Here is a 19,132-nt window from a genome sequence, read left to right as displayed (position 1 = left end):
ATTAACCTGACAGTCATGTTTTTGGACTGTGGGAGGAAACCGGAGTACCCGGAGAAAACCCACGCATGCACAGGGAGAACATGCAAACTCCATGCAGAAAGACCGGGGCTGGGAATCGAACCCAGAACCTTCTTGCTGCAAGGCAACAGCTCCACCAACTGCACCACTGTGCAGCCCGAGGTGAGTTTCCATGCAGGTTTATTCTTGAATAGAAGTTCTTAGGAGAGCAAACAACAACAGCCTGCATCAACAAATTACTGTTCTCTTCTTCTTTTGTACATTTCTTGCAATTAACGTTAATAAAATGTCAAGCAGTAGGAGGTTGATGATGTGAGAAGTTGCAGATCACTACTAGAGCCTACACTGTTTGGGTTTGGGAAACTATCATTGGAAACCGCTGCATTAAACCGGGTAACGGCTGAGGAGACACTAAGATGAGTCACCCTGTCTTTTTCTAATTCACGCAAACACTAAAACTACGACACGCACGTACTTCCAGGAACGGCTCTGCAGCAAGTTCTAAAGAAATCCGAGCAGCCGAAAGATGTCAGAGATGTCCTGTTGATGTGTGGGAACAATCAGCACCACTGAAGAGCCTGCAAAGCTTCAGCCTGATCCCACCCTGGAGCTTTGTGAGAATGTCCATGGGCATCCTGTGCAGCGTGCGTGTGTGTGTGTGTGTGTGTGTGTGTGTGTGTGTGTGTGTGTGTGTGTGTGGGCGGACAGAGAAGCTGAGTTGCCACGTTGGTCAGAACAAATCTGCATATTCATAATCAAGCAACATCCAAATCAGGTAAGCAGAAATAAAACTTCACAAGCAAATTGAGAAGCAGTAATGGTGTCATGCTAAGGACAGCAGCAGAAAGCTGCACAACTTAAAGAGATAAAGTGAAAGTGCAAGAGGAAAGACACAATGGCAGAATATGAGAGAGAGAGGAGGAGAAAGAGAGAGAGGAGGAGAAAGAGTGGTAGGCAGGAGACTGTGTGGGTTGACTTTTCTCTCTCCCGGGTGCTATGGAAACCTACAGAGCTGCAGCTCATCAGTGGAGAGGAGGAAATAAAGACAAAAAGGTAGGAAGATAGAGAAGAAATGAGGGGAAAATAATCATAGTTTCATGTAGGGAAACACCGATTTCCTTCATTTTGAGAGAGTGGTAATCGTCCGATACTTACATGTGAAGCAGATCTGATCTACTTCACAAGATGCCTACAAAATAAAAAAGTACCCACTGTCCTCTTCTTCTGAGAGGTTTGACTGGCAGACCGGCCCATCAGATCATGTCTGCACGTTTGCAGCTAACAACAGTCACTCCACGTATGCTAACTAAGCGACTTTCTTGCTGTCTCTAGCAACATTTCAAACTAAAAAAATTGGTAACAGCCAGGCAGGCTTTTTAAAGATCGGCAAGCAGCCAGAAAACTGCAATCGGTGCAGCCCTAGTTACACAGCTGTTGATTAAATCTAACTAATGTTTGTGGAACTTTACATAAATGCAGATTTACATGTTTTAATGTGCACACAAAACCTACTTATAGGCTAAGTAACGTGGAGGTAAGTGGTAAAGGAATTGGATAAATGATGGGTTAGTGCTTTTTCTTATTAAATTCAATAAACAAATCTCAGATTTAAAAGAAATAGCTGAATGATTACTCTGCCTCTTTGTATCAAACACATTTCTTTGCAGCTAAATTCCCAGTATAGCTCTTAAAAGCCATGTATTTTATGTTTTCTACTGATCAAAATAAGTCCAAAAACGTGATAAAAACCACTTTCTACAGCTTCATTTGCCTCATTCATGCTGGCGCTGAGATTTTCAGTTTTATCTGTGCATGAATGATGGTGGGAATGGAAAGCACAGAAAAAAATCTGAGACGCTGCTACGCTTCCTCCTCTCTGCTGCGTCTGCACACCAACATCCACACACGGCCCATATTTCCAGCTCCAGCGTCCTGCAGGTGCAGGTTCTCAGATAATCCGGTTCGGCTTCAGGACGCCTGCTTCATAAAACAACGAGCAGCATGATTCTGCAGAGAAGTATCGGGAAGTTAGGGACGTTATAAAGAAAACAGAGAGTTGCCAAAATAAGACAATTTACAGACTCACTGTTTTTATCTGATCAGTGAAATATAGGTCACCATGACAACACATTTTGCTGTAGAAAGTTAGATATTTTCAAGACAAATATTTGCATTTTTAGTTCCACCTCTACACTTTCGTCACTTCCCGGTGAGTTTCAGTTTTAAAGTTTTAACATCAGATGCATTGTAAGCCTTTCTTTGTCTCTAAATTACTCAACTTTTACTGCTAATGTTCAAAGGATTTATAGAAACATTCACGCTTGTAAAGATTGTTTTCTAAAACGGGGATGATTTAATAATCATTTGCATGTACAAACAAAAACACGAGTTTTATAAATGAAATAAAATAAAATCAAATAGACAAATTTTGCAGTTGTGAAAAAGTCAGAAACATAAATTAAAAACTTTCGCCCTCTCGTTTTCACTACTTTATTTAATATCAAACAGAAATCATCCAGCGTGATGCAAAGAAACTACAAGGTGGATAAACACGAATCACAGGATCTACAGCCGGAAGTGAAGAAGAAGAAGACAGGAAGTAGTTGGAGGATTGTGACGTGGCATGTTGTTTAATCACGTGTGTTTTTATTGCATTTCTTATTCAACGGAAACAACGCAATTGTGCAACTGTTTATTATATTTGCTAATATTGATGAAAAAGTACTCATAACAAGATATTTTCCATGTTAATAGAGAAATAATCTGCCAATGGTTAATATAATCAATATTAAGGAATTATTGACTTAAAACAAGCTGCTACATCTTGCTGAAAGATATTTGCACTAGAAAGTGGGTCAGAAATCCAGGTAAGATGGAGAGTTTTTGCAGTGTACACATTAAGCCGTGTTGCTTTGGCTCATTTGGACACCGACCTGAGGAAGATGCTGGCCGTCAGCGGAGTCGGGCACATTGATCATGACTTTGTTGCTTCTTGATTACACATTAACATGCTCATGTGCCGCTTAATCATGAGAACAAATGAAAGCTTGTAATTTGAGTGAGTCACTCTCTCAAAGTCTCCTAAGCTGTGTTATCGTTATAAAGCCGTTCGTTTCATTTGACAGAAGAATTAGACATTGTTCGTGGTAGGAACCTGACAGGCTTTGTCTCCCTCATCTGCCCCTCTCTGTCCGCCTCCTTCTGTCTCTCGCTCGCTTCCTCTTGCCCCTCTGCTCATTTCTCACAGTTTCATAATCTTGCTGAGAATGATGCAACTATCCAGTAACAGTATGGACAGGCAGACACACACAGTCTTTCTACAATCAGGCCTCTCGGACAGTATTTCTTAGCTTCAGTTTGTTCTCAAAATAAACGACGAGGATTTCCTTCCCCTTTATGTGTGTCTGTTTACAGGAAGTCTGGAGTGTTTGCTGCGCTCCTCCGTGTAAAAGAAAACCAAATAAATGTAAAAGGAATAATCAGGAAATGTTTTATGAAAGGAACGGTGGGTACAACCTGTCCTTTCAAATGTCAAAATATGTGCTCAAGCGAGCTGAATTAAAAATAAATACAAATCTGTTACTCAGGCTACGTTCACACTGCAGCCTGAAGCGGTCCAATTCAGATTTTTTTGTTTTTATTTATTTATTGGTCGTTTTTTTAAAAAAAATGTATTTATTTTAATAACTTTATGCTGCTATATGTTCTCCCGGGTGAACCGCAGACCACCTGAAAGTCTCCCGCATGCGCAGTAGAGGGCGCAATGACGTCACAGACAGTGAGCATGCTCAGTGTTTTGCCAACCGCCAGAGTGTTTGCAGATGTAAACATGGAGCAGAGCTTACGATTTTGAAGTTGTTGTCCGACCGGAGCAGCGCATTAACATCTCAGTCCGCCATGGTTGGTGTTTTTCTTCCCGCTTGCGCGTATCAGGGCGCAGAAGAATGACGTCTGACGAGTATCAGTGACGTTCAGGGTCGGATGAATGCGACCTGACGGTTCAGATTCAGGTCATATTTGAAAAGATCGGCTACGTATCGGATATCCAAGTGGTTAATCGAAAATAAATCCGACCTGTGTTGTCCAGACTGCAGTAAGGTCAGATACAGGTCGCAAAAAAAGCAGAAAACTGGGTCACTGCAGTGTGAACGTAGCCTCACATTGTAGAGATTAATTGATATTTATTGAGTAGATTTCATTAAATTGAAATAAGGGGAAGGATTAAATAAGTGTTCACTTCTTCCTACTCCTTTTCAAACAGAAAAGTAGTGGTAAACAAATATTTTTGTTCTTGGTTTTGCATGCACATGTTTTCTCTGTCTACCGATTGCTTATTTCTTGTTTTTTCAAATAGATAAAATCAATAAATAATTGGTAACTTCTAAATCTTTTAATTATAGCAGTTGGCAAAAATACAAACAAAGAAAAGAAAACATAACAGCTGGTGATCATTTTCCAGAGAATATGGTCTGAAATAAAAATCACAAATATTGAAAGACAGCTCATCCTCCTTGATACCAACACAGGCTATTAATAATATGGGAAACTAGTTTTAATCTTTGGAGAAACTTCATTTCTCTTCTGGAGAGCTTCAGATAATAACCTTTGGGAAGGTTTTGACTAGCAGATGAGGTCAGGGACCGGTTCTTTCGAGTGGTGGGGTTTATATACTGGCTCTCTATTGATAGAAGACTTTCTCCCTGTTTGTAAATGAACTCTCCTGAAACTGCTCATTATGAGGCCGTGGAAAGAAAACTACAGTTTTATCTGTTACAGTTAAATATTATGCTCATAAAAAGTGTTTTAGCACAGGAAGTCCAACAAAATCCAAAGCTGCAGTATTTAATTTTTTTTTACTTTTAACTTTCACTATGTCTTGACAGTATGGCATTAGACAGATAATCTGTGAAAAAATCTAGCTCCCCTGCATGAAACAGCCAATCAGAGCCAGGAGGCGGATCTTAGCGCTTTCAATCAGCATTGCCTGTCATGAATGCTAAGGCTAGTTAGCATGGCTGCTAATGAACACAGATAAAAACAGGTTTCTGGTAACATATCACTGTTTTTTCACTATTAGCGCTAATGCGTTCTTCTGGGCTCTGATTGGTCGTTTAGTAGCTCAGGGAAGAGTTAGAAGAGACGGATCTTTTCACATTTTATCTGTATCATATTACATTACCACTACATAATTTTAACAAATATGTAAAAAGCATATTTAGAAAAAAAAAGTTACATACTGCTGCTTTAAAGCCGTTGCTAAAAATTAGGAAATAAAAACTAAAATTCAGATTTCAGTAACCTCCATTTGCTTCCGTTTACAAGCTAACATTAGCGCTACGGCATAGCTGGTGGCTGCAGGAAGTTAGAAAAGCTGCCATATTGTTATTCCTGTAAAAAATAAGTTTAAAAAACAAACATCTGGGACTGTTTATTAAATATTTCTTAATTTTTTTATCTTGGATCAATGATGCTGGCAGTTTGTTATTAGAGATGTAATTTATCATGATTTTTTTTAAATATAGATGTATGAGGTCTTATAAAGCATTAACACATTTAATTAATAAATACTTGTCAAACTTCCTCAGGCTATCAGCCTTAAATGTTTTATTAGTTATTACCACATGCAGCAAGGACAAAAACGGTCTGGAGATTTTATTACTGCAGTTGTCGTGTAAAGTTTCACTGGCAATTTCAAAATGTCAGTTCTAATTGGCAGAAATCACATTATGTTAAGCATTAAAAGACTTCCTTCCTGGTAATTAGCAATCAGTGATGTTACTTTTATGCTGGCAATTATGACAAGAGTTCCTCTGGCGAGACGTGTAATGCGGCCAGCGAACGGGCGAGTTACTAAAACACAAGAGCGATATCACTCTCCCAGGAAACATTATCTGCTCGTACTAATCTGGTAAAACTTCAGAGCTGCCGCCATCCCCGTACTTTAAAATGATTCTCCGATGCAGGAGGGTGTGTTGAAATGAGACGCATTAGTTCCAGGCTCAGTCGTCTAAAAAAATATAAGAAGTAATCAGAAATACATCCATTTTCTTTCACCCTTGTCCCTCAGTGGGGTCGGGAGGGTTGCTGGTGCCTCTCCAGCTAACGTTTCGGGCGAGAGGCGGGGTCACCCTGGACAGGTCGCCAGTCTGTCGCAGGGCAACACAGAGACACACAGGACACACAACCATGCACACACACTCTCACACCTAGGGACAATTTGGAGAGGCCAATTAACCTGACAGTCATGTTTTTGGACTGTGGGAGGAAACTGGAGTACCCGGAGAAAACCCACCATGCACAGGGAGAACATGCAAACTCCATGCAGAAAGACCGGGGCCGGGAATCAAACCCAGAACCTTCTTGCTGCAAGGCAACAGCTCTACCAACTGCACCACTGTGCAGCCCACCCTCAGAAATACATGTTATTTATTATTCTGTAAAGTCTTGATTTGGTTGGAGGCCGAACAGCTCCACTTATTGATTAGGTAATAATGTGAAGCAATCAAATGTAAATAACCACATATGGTATTAATTTGAGTAAACTCGTCTGATTTATGTTGCAGTGATGTCAAAAGGCTCAGAGCACTTTGAAATGAAATCCAAACCAATTAAGAAACAATCAAAATAAACTTGGCACCAATCAGTTTCTGTAGGTACAAAAAGAAAGAAATAAAACAGCTGAAGTGCTGGGATTACTAAGAAATGTATTTATACAGCTTTGACCTCACAGGGACAAAGTCCTTGTGGCAGCTGAAGATGAAAATATAGATCAAACAGATATTTATAGACTTGTGGTTGTTGCTCCAAGGCTGATGCAGTAATAATGACTTTGGTGATTTGCAGCTGAACTCGCCTGCTTCTTCAAAGTGTCCATTTGATTTTTGGGGTTTGTTTTTTGGGAGGCATCCTTTTAATGCTTTGCCACTGGAGCACATTAAATCATAAAGTAAAATGCAGAAACAAATGATTAAATATGTGTATTTTTAAAAAAACAATGTTTGAGTAGGAATGTAACCAGAATCTTGCTTTTGATATTCCCTTTCATTTAAGAGTCGTTAAAGAGAAACTGCATGTCCAATCATTTCTGTGGACACAGCAGGAGGGGAAATAGCAGGTACTTTTACAGATTAATTAGTTGATCAATAATCCGGTTTTTCATAGTTTTAAGAAAACTTCAACAAACAGGGTTAATTAAGATGTCCAGATCTGGTCCTGAGTATCTCCTTGAGGTCCCAAACTTTAAAAGAAAAAGTCTATAAACACCTTTACATGTGTGACCTGCTGTTTGTCCGCATGTAAAAGGTGTTTATGGAGTTTTCACTGCGACCTCTAGGGGGCGATAATGTGCTGCACCGCTGCTTAGAAGAGGAGAGGAAGAAAAGAACCAATAAGCAACAAGCTGTTTTGCGTCCCTTCCTCTCCTTATCATATTATTTTAATAGCCTTTTTAAATTCTTTGTCATGATCTTACCGCTGTTTTTGTTGTCTGCTGTGTGTTTGGCGCCACCCTGTGACTGGGAGTATTATTGGAAGTAGTCCTTTGCCAGGGGTGTCCAAACTTTTCAAAAGTGGACCAAAAATAACCCAGCCTAAAAGCAAGTAAATAAAGCTGTATGGATTTTATTGTAGGGTCTTTGTAGAAAGAAAAAAAGGGAGTTAATTTCTGCCAAAATGAAAAATTCTGTGATTAACCTCAGAAATCTTCTAGAGCTTGAACATTTTCTAGAAAATGTTTTGAAATAAAATTCAGAAATTTCCAAATTTTTGGTAGAAAATCTCTTATATCTAGAAAAAAAATTTTTTTGTAAAATAAATTGTTTTTCGTAGAAAATTTCTGAGATTACTCTAAAAATATCTGAGTTTTTTGGCAGATATTTACTACTTTTTCCCCTATATTGGGTCTAATATGCCGTAAGTAGCAGATTTTGCATGTTTGCCGTATTAAAATTAAAACGTAGTTTTCAGTTTGTTTTGATTGATGCATTTCTTTCAGGAATAAGAACAGGATTTGGGTCACTTTCTTTCAAAAAGCTTGTTATATTTATCCAAGTTTAAGAAGGAATAAAAGCTGATTCGGCTGCAGTAAAGTTGGCTTTTCAGTAAAAGTCTCCTGGTTTTACCTTTTGTTAAAACTTGGTTATAAAAAGACAAAAGATTTGTGTTATACTTCTTGTGTAAGTTAATAATGTTGGTATAAATTTCCACCCTTATTACAAATTAAAAGTCTCCATCTGCATCCACGGGACAAATTTGAATCATTTTTAAATTGCACTTGGAGACCACAAAAAAATCAACCCAAGAGCCACAAATGGCCCCCGAGCCGCACTTTGGACACCCTGCCTTACTTACCCTGTCGCTTGAAATCAAAACTGCAGGATGAGATGGAAGTTTAATGTGTCAAATCTAAAGACTTAAAGACTAAATATACATTTGAATTTAAAATAATATCTAAAATATTTGATATTGACATGAAAACTGATAAAATGCTAACATATTAGCCTATTATTTTAAAAGTTTTAAAGATTTGCTGTATTTCAAAACTGGCAAAGCGAAAATGGGAAAGATTTAGCTCTTCATTGTTAGGACGATAACTCATCTATCAGCCTATCCATCATCTATACTCACTTTTACTTGCAGGGTTGCAGAGAACTGATGCCTCATGTGGCACCAAAAACAATTTATCATTTAGTTTGATTGATGCAGCATAAAAGCTGAAGTTGTGATTCTCCACAATGCCAAACTTTCCTCATCTTTAATGTAACAAACTGTACATCCGTTCAGTCCATTTGTTTTTGGTCCAACATGGCAAAAATCAAATGGACGGAATATAATTTCAGCAAGCAGCCACGTTCTACGGAATTCTACGATTGGCGTAATTATCCGCTGCAGGATTGTTGAAGCACAAACCATTTAAGGGTTTAAGGACGCTGGCCGTCGATGAAGGGAACCTGACACCCCTGAGGTAGAGACGCTGTCTGCAGAGATAACGGTCGGTCAAAAGGATCGCGTTGTGCAACTGTATCAGTCAGGAGAAAAGGACAAAATATACTAAATTATCCCACACGGTAGGGTAAGTTTTAGAAAAAGGGCAATAAAGAACCTGCAAACATTTCAGCCAATTGTGATTTCTTGATAAAAATGGAACTGCTGCTAAGCAGAAACTTTCTCTTTAAAAGAGAACTTCAAGACGTGGATAAAATCTTCCAAAACAATGTATTGAAACCCAACGTGAGCTCTGGTAACAACTCCAAAACAATGCAGATCAACAAAAGAGCATTATTCCTAAAGTGGCACTTTGGTTTTTCTAAAGGTGGAAGACATTTTGAAATGCCAGTCAGTTCTGATTCAAAACCTTTATGTTTTAATGCATTAAGACAAAGAAATGCTTTATTTTGTCAGATTAAGTCCAAGCATATGTCCGAATAAAAAGAACAACTTCGTAAGAGGAGAATTAAAGCTGCAGTATGTAACTTTTATAAAAAAACATTATGAATTTTTACATATTAGTTAAAACTGTCTCTATGTTCTGACAAATAATCTGTGAAAATATTGATCTCCTCCTCTTCCTCCCTGAAATACTCCAAGAAATGCACCTGCCCTGACAAAAACAACCAATCAGAGCCAGGAGGAGGGTCTTAGTGCAGTCAATCACCCTCGTGTAATGGTGCAGAAATAACTCATTTGTGCTAACTAGCCTTAGCTTTCAGGATAGGCTCTTATCTGCACCACAGCAGAGAGCAAAGAGGATTGAGCAGCGTCACTAGGAGGGTGATTGACAGCGCTAAGACCCTCCTCCAGGCTCTGATTGGTAGCACTGGAAGAAGGCAGAGGAGCTTCCATTTTTTCACAGAATACCTGTCTCATATCAGACTGTCAAATATCCAGATATCATTTATTAAAGTTACATTCTGCATATTTAAAGAGTCAAAATGGCTAATCCTAAATCTGACCTGAAGAACCCTGCAGACAAAATGTCCTCACACTTTGAGACTCTTGGAGAAGCTACATTGCTAAACCCAGATAACTGCTGTTGACAGACAGATTTTAGGATGTGCAGCAGGTTATTGCGGCTCTTTTGTTTTCAGATTAACAGTTTAAATGTCTCATTATAAGTGGAAGAAGCTCACAGGTGTTAAAACCCAGGCATGGTTAGAGGGTTGTGTAAACCTTTAGAGCTGCTCTATACATCAGATCTCTGAGTGACGCCGTTATAAACTGACCACAAGATAGGAAGATATTTGCACCTCCTGTTACCACGTTGGCACTTACACTCAGTCAATGACACACTGTCATCGTGTGATTTAACAGGCTTACTAAAACACGACTGAATCCGGCCAATCCCTCAGCTCTGCTGTGGAAGTACTCTGCGGTTTACCGGGGCTCAGGCCGTAATCGCCGGATTACCTGCGTTACCGTTTCTCTCGGCTGAGGGCCATCCCAGCGAATCCGTGGGCCGAGGTGAAAATCACGCAGCCTCAAATCCGACTCATGTCCTTCCATCTTCGACTCATCTCCTCTTACTTTCCTGTCCTAACGAAGCAGAAACGACTCCCTGAAAGTTCGTATGTGTAGTAGACGGAGAGACTCAGAAGACGAGATGTTTCCTCCTACGCAGGCAGGCAAACGGGCAGCAGCTCCAACACCTCCAGCATGTAGCTCCTGAAACACTATGGAATACCTAATTAGCTCTCACAGATAGCAAACAGGAAGCCTGCAGACTCCAGCCGAGCTGGTAGCCGATGGATTGATTGCACAGATTATGCAGATCGGATCTGGATGTACAGAAAGATCCCAGATAAACGGAAATAAAACTGCAAACCAAACAGCTACGTAGCTGAAATAGACCGGAAACCCTGCTGAGCTGCCATGTTGTGGAAACAAGATGGAGAAGAGTTTTATGAACAGCGTGAGTCAGATATGAAGATGGCTAAAATAGAAATGTCTCCACGCTGTAGGAGGTGTTTCTATCTGCACAGGAACATCTTCGTTTTTCAAAGATAAGAACGTTTACACCGACCCACTGTTTAAACATGGATTTATTAGCTGCGTTAAGCTATTTTAAATAGATTTTTGAAGGTTTTGACTGTTGGTAAAATTCAGAATCAAACTTTGATGCTGTACTTATTGAAAATTGTGGGTAAAAAATCCAGCGCCTGGAAACTTTTCTCCCATTTTTAATCAATGGAAAGGCCCCAAAATGGAAAAGGAGAGAGAACATGTCATTCAGACACCTGTTGATCTTCATTAGTAAGACATTAGTTTAAAAACACAGCTGCTAGCTTCACCTTGATCAGAGCTACAGATAAAAGGTTCAACATGACTGAAATTGTGCTCAGCAATGCTGGATGTTTTCCCAACATGCACAGGGAAGAGGATGGCAACCACGGCAATAAAATCTCCAAAGTTTTCAGGAAAGAACAACAGCAAAGAAACTCGTAACAACTGCAGAAGTAGTCAAAAATATAAACGAATGCAGTTATGTTAAAGGTCCAAGAGCTACAACCAACATGCTTGTTACATTTCTTTCCACAAAATCATTCATAGAAAATGGGATTTTGAGGGTTTTTATTAGTCTTTTCAGAATTAGCTTTTCAGGACGTCCTGTCACTTCCTAAATAAGCTGCTGGGGGAAATGGCTGCAAAACAACCGTACATCTTTGAAAAGCAGAAGTGGATCCCCCTGCCCAACCAGCAGGAGGTTTCTGCATTGTAAGACGACAACAAAGCACTTGTCTTTTCCAGCAGCCATTGTACAGCGGTAAAACCAGCCAGCTTTGCTTGGGTTACCAGGAGAAGGGGCGTCGCCTGCTGATTTTGTCAATTTATATTCAGAAGGTTTTTTAAATGACTCCTTTTCCAGACACCAAAAATAGTTAACTTTTTTTCAAAAACCAGCTGGGTTGGTTTGATTTTAGAATTAGTAGAAACGCAAATTTACAGAAACGTGCAAAATGCTAATTTTGCACAATAAATTTCAACTGGAGTTGTAGAAATCTTTCCTGCCAACAGCCATCACCATCTTCAATAACTCTGAATAATTGATGAGCTACAGCATCATTTAATTTCCCTTTGGGATTATCGAAGCATTTTTGAATCTGAATTTGCTTTGAATTTGAGGTTGTAGCTCTTTGGCTGCAACTTGCCCAGATGTGCTTGGTGATGCTAAACTGTTTGGTACGGTAGAGGATCTGTAATGCTGTGGGCTTGTTTCTCAGCCAAACGTCCTTGGCGCTTTAGTAGGGCTAAAGAAATCCTGCATACTTTTACATCCACCCTTCTATTTTTATCTAAATGTGTGGCGGAAAACTAACGTCTCTCGTGAATTTCTAAACGGACAAAAGCCAGAGTGGAAGAACCTTCCATTCAGACATTTAAGGGAAAAAAGTAATAAAAAAAAACCCTTCAGGGTGCTAAAAGTTTTCACACCTGGTCTAAAAGCATGTGTGCTGTCCTCAGGTGGTCAGAAAGCCGACTTTTGGCGTGAGAGCAGCCAAGCAGAACGTGAACTCCCTGATGGAGCCGAGGCCCGAGGGCAAAGAGGGGCCGGCTGTCGCCTGACCCGAAGTAACTAATGGAGGTTTCAGCGGCTTCGCTGACACGCAGTCCAATGGGACGCGAAAACATACCGCCAGAAAGACAGAGAGGGAGGTAACTAGTTACACTTTACTTTTGAAGAAAAGGCACTTTTAGGAGTATTTTTACTTTTACTTGAGTGATTTTATTTTGAAGTTTTTAATGAAAGAAACTGATTTGGAAAATCTTTTGCCCAATTTTGTTTTTGGCTACTTATATGAATTATTGTCATTTTCATCCTTAAAATACCAAAATTTAAACTTAGCTTTATATTTTGGTCCATTTGATGATGTAATTTTTAAATATTAAATGACTGATAATTTCATCAGTTACTCAGTACCAAGGTTATGTAGTAACCAGTTACATTTAAAAGAGTAATCTTTTTGAAAAAATGCACTTTTAGGAGTATTTTTTATTCTTACTTGAGTAAAATTTCTGGATTTTCTAGCCACTGAATAAAAAACAAACATGTTTTGACCAAAACTTTAGTTTTTGTTAAAGTTTCTGATTTAAAATTTTTTCTTTTGCCTGATTTTGTTATTTTTTTGTTGTTTATATAAATTATTGCCCTTTTCGTCCTTAAAACACCAAAATTTCCACTTAACTTTATATTGTAGTCCGCCTGATTATTATTTCTACATATTAAATTATTGATAATTTGACTCCTACTTGACTTTTTACCAAGTACGTTTTACTCTTACTTTTATACATTTTTTGGCCTCTCTGCCCTCCTGTGTAGAAAAACATCCAGATTCCTTCAGACTCAAAAAGTAAAGTTTTTTGCTTCATTTACAGCAGGTGGAGAAAAACCTTTTCTGGACCAAAGGGAGAGCTTAAAGCTGCACAGAACTGACCGAAGAGTGTAAATGAAGTGTTATGTAATTAATACTCCTCCTCTTATGCAGATACAGTAGACGAGCCCTAGAAATCCTGGCCTAAGCTGTAACTGTATCCGCGTACCGACGGATGGAGCTGCTTTCAATCCCTCTGGCTCCTATATGCTCATATAGGGGAGCTCCCCTTGACTCAGCTAAAGCACAGGCATGACTGAGACTGTAACACAAGCTTCAAATGGGTACGGGTTAGCACCAAACCCGTTCTCCAGCCACGCAGTATGCAGAAAATCTCTCTGTCTCACCCACACACACACACACACAGATATATAACACACCAGCCGAAAGGCCACCTGGTAATGCACAGTGACGACAAGGACAGGTAACAGAAAAGAAAGTGTTGTGGTTCTTCTCTTACCAACAAATCCCTCTTCTTTGGGAATCCTTCCCCTCAGCCGGCTTCTTCCTGCGCTGCAGCTTTCATCTTTCCAGCAAAGAGAGCAGGAGGAAAAGACCGAAGGACTTTAAATAATTAGCATTCCACTTGCTCTTGTGTTTTCTCTCCGGCTCTCCTCTCTTCCAGATTTCTCCACTGTCTCCCCGGGGGAAGCAGGAGCATCAGTGATACACCGCCGCGCGCTCCGCTGCAGGAGGCTGAACGTCAATCACACAGGTAGCCTAGGGAACCGATGAGCCCGCCTCGCAGCCGGCCCCGATTGGCTGGCCGTCCGACAACCAGAAGTCACAAGTCATCGTGGATCTACAGATGGGAACCGAGAGATGCGCCGGGATCATGCAGAGAGCTAAACAAACAGTAGTGTATTGCAGTACTTGTGAACTCTCTTCCTCTTCTCTCGCGCTGACTTCAGAGCCCACTGCTTTATTTTACAGTTGCTTAGCAACAGACTGTCAGCAGTGGATGTTGCAGAGAAGTGGGAGAGAGGAGAGATGAGTTCAAGTCCTCAACTTGCTCTTTCTCTCCGGCTGTCAGAAGTGTGGATAGATGTTGAATATTTCAGCTCTGAGGAAGGAGCGGCGTCTCGGTGTTCATCAGGAACGTTACGGCATCCGGCAACGACAGGAGGAGAAATTGTTTCAGAAAGCAAACTGCGGTGCTTTGAAAAATGCCTGAACATTTTCACGTTTTGTCCCGTCTGTATTTTATTGGAATTTTACAAAAATAAAAATCAGAATTAAACTCCAGGTCAAACATTTCTCCACAGATGCAAAAGTGCGCTCATCTTTATCTCCCATTTACCTTCTAAGGTTTACAAATCAAGACTAAAAGTCGCTTTTGAACCGTAATAAATGACATATTGACCAACATATTTGATGCGTATGATTTTGCTGATGGCACTCATCAAAATGTAATATTTGTTCATGGTGTTTTCTTTATATCTTAGTAATTTTGTGGCTTTTATAATGTAAAGCACCTTGATGCTGAAATGTGCTACACAGACTGTCATGAAAAATTTACTTTTTTACATATTTGCTGAAACTGTCACTTTATGGTGACAGTACATTATGTGACAGATAAAAAAAATCGAGCTCATCTGCCTTCTCCCAACCACAATCAGAGCCAGGAGGCGGGTCTTGGCGCTTTTTCCCATCAGCAGAACCTGTCATGAATGCTAATGCTAGTTAGCATGACCACTGATGATGGTGGATAAATGATTTTCCTGTTGTTTCTCCGCCATTAGCATATTTAGCAGCACCTTCACAAGGATGATTGACAGCGCTAAGCCCCTCCTCCTTGCTCTGATGGCTTGTTTTTGACTGGGAGCAGTGCATTTCTTCAGACAGCCATAGCAGCTTGATTTATTTTCTCAGATTATGTCTCATACTGTCACAACATGGTGACAATTTTAACAAATGTGTAAAAGATATTTTTAAAATAAAAGTTATAAACTGCAGCTTTAAACATGCTGTGTTTAAAATATTGTGAAATACACATCTGATGTAAGACCCTGCAGTGGTATCCTCATGTCCTTGGTATCATATAAAATAGATGATTATGAATGTTACATAAAACAAGACAATTCACTTAGCCTTCACTGCGTATGTCTTTTCTTATTTTATCATTTCATGTACAGCTTAAAATTTTCAAAAGGAGTTTTGGAACACAACAGTAATGTTTTGTCAAAAAAACCAACAAAATAAACCTTGTAGATGTTATTTAGGCAAGTTTTTAAAAAAAAAATATATATATATATATATATATATTTCCTGTCTCCTCAACATCTCCAAAGTTGTAATATCCTGCATGACAAACTTACAGTTGAAATCAGACATTTATAATCCACCTCATTCCCAGCCCCCCATGAGGCTTTACCTGAATTATGGGCGCGACTTCCGCCGCAAACCGGAAGCGCCATTTGTTTACATGTTAGCAACTCGCTAACCGGCTTTCGCGAGAGGTTTTAAGCTATTAAACATGTGGGAACACCAGCTGTCACAGCATAAATGTGTAAATATTGTTTTTTCGTTACCTGCAGATACTGAGAAGTAGAATGAAGACTTGAAGAAATGGCCGCAAATAACCCGCACTAGCATATTTAGCTACTTCATTGACGCAGTTGCTCCCAATGCGTTTCCCTCCGTTGGCTTTTTGTCCTCACAATGAAACGAGCACATATAAAGCATTTTGTCATGTTCTAAAGTATATACTCAGTTAGGTTTAATGTTATTAAAAGTTTTTTTTTAAGACAGGTTAAATACTTTTTATAGATTAACTACTTATGATATTTACCCCCAATATCTAACAAAGGCCCTTTATTTTTTAGGGCTTTTCAAAAATATATATTTTTAACATTCTAGAAATTCAGAAGTTTACATCATATTTGATAGGATTTACTTCTAAACTGTAAGATTTCCTGACTTCGTGTCTAGTTTTTTTTTCTTCATGATGTCACACATCCGGTGTGACATCATGAAGAAAATACCCCAAAAATACCCGTGTTTATTTAAGACAGGGGAGTCCAAAGTGCGGTCCGAGGCCCATTTGTGGCCCTTCGATTGACTTTGTGCGGCCCCCAACTACATTTCAAAAATGATACAAACTTGGCCCGTACATTCAGATGGAGACTTTTAATTTGTAATCAGGGGGAAAAATTGTTACCAACTTTATTTTCTTACACAAGTAAATGTAAAGAACACAAAATATTCTGTCTTTTGATAACCAAGACTTAACAAAAGTAAAAACTAAGTATATCCAGATAATTTTTTTACTGAAAAGTTGACTTTGCTGCACCCAAAATTCAAATCAGACTTTATTGAAATTCTTCTAAACTATTCCATTAATTTGGCACAAATCCTTTTTGCCAAAGGTCAGAAAGGAAACATTAAGTGGGAAGTGAAAATAAGAACAACAGAATAACATTCAAAAATGAGGATTTGACCATTCCTGGTTCTGTAAATCATATTTTTATGCTATTATTCTGCATTTGGGAAACAATTGTAAACCAACTTTTCCAAAAAACTCATCACCGAGTGACAGTAGGAGGCCATTTTGGTCAAAAGCAGTGAAAATATGAGCACATTTTAAGGACATAAGCGTCTTCCTTCACCCTCTAAGACATCGGAGCGTAAATTAATCCCTTTCTAAAGGCATTCTTAAGGCAAGCGGGCATCAGCTGGGTCACAGCGAGCGATTCGGGGAGAATTGGCCACGTTCCATATGAGCCAACTCTGCCCTGATGGATACGATAAATCAGCAGCTGGAGCAGAAGAGGGAGACGCTGAGGAACAAATGCTGCAAGCTGCTTCCGACTGTCAAACGTTCTCCTTCATCCTCTGGAAACAAAGGAGGCTTAAATGTCACAGGCGTGTTGCACTGGATGAACAAACGGCGCTTGTGAAACGTCTTTGTTGTGCTGAATTATTCTGATAGTAATCTGTTCAAACGGGAACCCTCGCTTCTCTACTTCTTTTCGTTTTAAGCAAACAGATGATTCAGAGGATCAGTCGTGTGTTTTGTTATTCCTGTGCGGTTCACACAGCTTCAAATGCATGAGAATGCAGGCCATGCTATTCAAATCATATTTACTTCTGGATTTAACTTAGTTATGGTTGATGGGCCAAAAATATATATTTTTTACTTTCTCAACAATAAACTAAACAATTAAAAGATATGAAAATTACTCTAGATCCAAAAGTTAACAAAAACAATATTTTTTTTATTTTCTATATATCAATTGGAGAAAAAAAAAACTAAACTTAATCAATTCTGATTAATAAAATCAGGATTTAGGTGACTCTCTTTGAAAATGCCTGCTGTATTTATCCAAGTTTATTAAATGAATGAAAAGCAGATTTGAAGCAAAGTTTGCTTTAGAGTAAAAGTTACTGGTTCTCGAAGAGAAACAAAAAAAGACAAATCCTTTGTGGTACAGCCAGTATTTTCTATTGTAAAAAGATTTTACTTGTTTCGTCCTAATTGAAGATAGAAAGTCTCCATCCATATCAAAAACCCACACTGGGGGGAAAGTTCGCATCTTTCTTGATTTGAAGTCAGGGGCCACACACAATCACTCAATCAAAAGAATAAAATAAAAGAAAATAGAAAATTTCTGAGTTGCAAAAGTAAAAAAAATTGCTGGAAAAACATAAAAGTCAGTTTCAAAAGTTACAATTTTTCTGAAAAATTTCGGATTAAATTGTGACAAATTTTTGACGCTTAAAATAAATTGACATTTTTTTCTAGCAAATTTTTATTATTTTTTTACTCAAATTGTCTAGAAAAACGTAACATTTTAAGGGGTTGTTGGCCGTTTTAAGAGGTCAAAGTTCACATCAGAATCAGTTTGATATTTCCGCTGAGTGGCATGTAAACATGGTGCTGATCAGAGATGCAGCTCATGTTGATGTTGTTGTGAATACTTAYGAGTACAGGGAGTCCTGGTCTCGGTTCATTTCTCTGAAAAATGGCCACCAATTACCTGAATTGATAATATAACTGCGTCAACAGAGGGCAGAAACAGGTCACCTCAATTAGAATTTTGTTTATTGTGCAAAATGTTCTCACTAAGCAAGTAAGCCGTTCCTGAAGCAGAAGAAATATTTTAATAAATCGGCAATGGAGAGAAACACTGTTAAGTCCTCTTCCTCCACATAAATTCAACTTTAAAACACACACAAAAAAATCATTTTCTTCTTTACCCCCCCTCCCGCTTTACAAAAGTATTAACACCTTGGTTAGGTCAACACAAAGTAGCATGAAGGGGATGAATGTCCTTTAAAATTAAACTTTATTTAATTTAGTTTCTCATCTCCCCAAACCTCCTCCTACAATTGCTACTTTTTACGTTTTTTCGTCATTAATCCGTAAACTGTATCACTAATCTTTGTCCAGTGAACGTTCTTCCACCTGATCCCTGCATCGCTTTGATACGCACCAAAGTCTTCTTGACCGTTTCTCTGATTAATGTCGTCCTTAGCCGACCTGGCTGTTTAATTGAGCGGTCATATCTTATAAAGTTAGCAGCTGCGCCATATTCTATCAATCACAAGACGAGGGATCCAGGTTGGCCGTGTAAAATACTGAAAGCTTGAGATATTGTTTCACAACCTAATCCCACGTTATGCCTGATCATGGGTTTATTAAATGGTAGCAAACAACCGTTAACGGCAAAACGGTACAGTTTAAGAGACTGCTCCCGTCAAAACGTAAGTTAAGAGCTGCTAACAAACCCAATATGCTAATGCCGTAA

At 39.0% G+C, this 19,132-nt stretch overlaps 1 protein-coding gene across 4 annotated transcripts in view; it reads right to left on the bottom strand.

Annotated features, from left to right (window-relative positions):
* The window catches only part of lrrc7 (leucine rich repeat containing 7), a 153,715-nt gene extending 139,202 nt beyond the window's left edge, over positions 1-14,513 (bottom strand). For 2 of the 4 annotated variants that reach the window (XM_008406230.2, XM_017304405.1), the window contains exon 1: positions 13,843-14,513. The gene's annotated coding sequence lies outside the window, so the exon portion shown is untranslated. Of the gene's footprint in view, positions 1-8,925; positions 9,035-10,422; positions 10,686-13,842 lie in introns of all 4 variants that reach the window. The other 2 variants (XM_017304404.1, XM_017304403.1) reach the window with 2 other exon arrangements.
* Between the last annotated feature and the right edge of the window lie 4,619 nt (positions 14,514-19,132).

The sequence above is a fragment of the Poecilia reticulata genome, linkage group LG4 (assembly GCF_000633615.1).
Source record: "Poecilia reticulata strain Guanapo linkage group LG4, Guppy_female_1.0+MT, whole genome shotgun sequence".
NCBI classification, from domain to species: Eukaryota; Metazoa; Chordata; class Actinopteri; order Cyprinodontiformes; family Poeciliidae; genus Poecilia; species Poecilia reticulata.
The sequence above is the reverse complement of the archived record's forward strand: the minus strand, read 5'-3'. Positions and strand labels throughout refer to the sequence as shown.